A 1,681-nucleotide genomic window follows, 5' to 3' on the forward strand; every position below is an offset into this window, starting at 1 on the left:
TTCCCCAAGTCGCCCCTCTCTCCCTCTCTCATCTCCTCCACTCTCCCCCTCAGATATTCACCGATTCTTCACCGTTTTGGAGGATCGAGATGGCACTGAAGAGAGAAACGTAAGCTCCTCCGATCCCTCCAATTAGTTTTTGCAAACTTGCTTCCGATTCGACACATTATTTGCTTGAAATCCCTCATATTTTTGAACTTAGATTGGATTTTTTTGACCTAAGATTGTTTTAGCTTGATTGTAGTTCTAGTTCTTAGTTCTTTAGTAAGTAGTGGTATTGAATATGAACTCTAATCAATAGTTCATATGTTAGTGTGAAGATGAACCCTAGTTCATAATTTTTTTTGTTAAAAAAATTAGGATGTAATGCATGTGGGAGGACTTGATTGTAGTTTGATGATGCATGTTGATATGATGATATGAAGATGTTGGAGGATTTTTTTTGGTTTACAAATATGATGATATGATGCATGTTGGAGGATTTTTTTGTTTAAAAATATGATGATATGATGCATGTTGGAGGATTTTTTTTATATGATGCATGTTGATATGATTTGATCCATCATGTGTAGTAGGTGTTGTTGGAGGATTTTTTGATATGATGCATGGTGATATGATTTTGATATGATGCATGTTTATGTATGCTTATGCTTATGATGTTTTTGTTTATGAAATTTTATTAAGGCGGCCACCTCTTGCGGACAACATCGGCCCACGGTACTCCATGCTGGACTGGGCATTCGACAAGGGTCATTGTGCCCGTTTCATAGAGAACGGAGAGGTAAGTGATATGAATGAAATATTGATCAAAGTTTTCGGATTGATGAAAATAATTTCCTAACTTTTGGCGTTCACTTTTTGACAGATGCTCCAGCCACTGCACATGAGGGGTTACGGGGTTCATGGGCATATGGACTACGACGAGCGCTGCGTGTCGTTCTTCAAGAGAGCCCGACTGTTGGGTTTCGTGTTGCAGTTCAAGCGTCAGCCGCCGACGCTTGTCCACGCAGCTCTGACAGCTTTGATTGACCGGTGGAGACATGTGACCTCAAGGATTGGTCGATGATTACTGCCATGCCGATCGAGGGTCATGCACTGACCGAGCGAGTGGAGAGGACCAACTGGCAGGAGAGGGTTACCACCCTCATCGGCGGCTACCACGAGGCTAAGGGTAACTGTACATCCGGTGTGTCGTTTCCCTGGCTCTCGGAGCACCGGAAGACATGCCGCCAAGATGCCGATGAGACGACTGTGGAGTGGTACGCGAGGGCCTACCTATGGTATCTTCTCACGGAGGTCGTGTTTCCAGGCGCATCCGGTAACTCTGCCAACTGGTCGTATCTGTTCTTCCTAGCCGACTGGGATGCAGGGTACAATGGGGGGACCGCATCTCTCGCCTACCTATACCATTCGGTAGGAGAGTATCTAATTGCCTACCTATGAAAGTATGTCCATGACATTTTGTTATATCTGATCCTCATTTGATTTTTTGCAGCTTGACGACCCAACACAGTGGACGGGAGACAAGTCCAATATGGGTGGCTTTGTCTGGGCCTTCTCCATTTGGATGTGGGAGCGGCTGCCGGTGGGGCGTCCTGAGAAGCTGCCAAGACGCCCATGGGGTGCCTATAGCGAAGACGACGACGAGGCTCGACACCCCACCATAGCTTACAAGTGGGAC

Source organism: Triticum dicoccoides, chromosome 3B (assembly GCF_002162155.2).
Source record: "Triticum dicoccoides isolate Atlit2015 ecotype Zavitan chromosome 3B, WEW_v2.0, whole genome shotgun sequence".
Classification (NCBI taxonomy): domain Eukaryota; kingdom Viridiplantae; phylum Streptophyta; class Magnoliopsida; order Poales; family Poaceae; genus Triticum; species Triticum dicoccoides.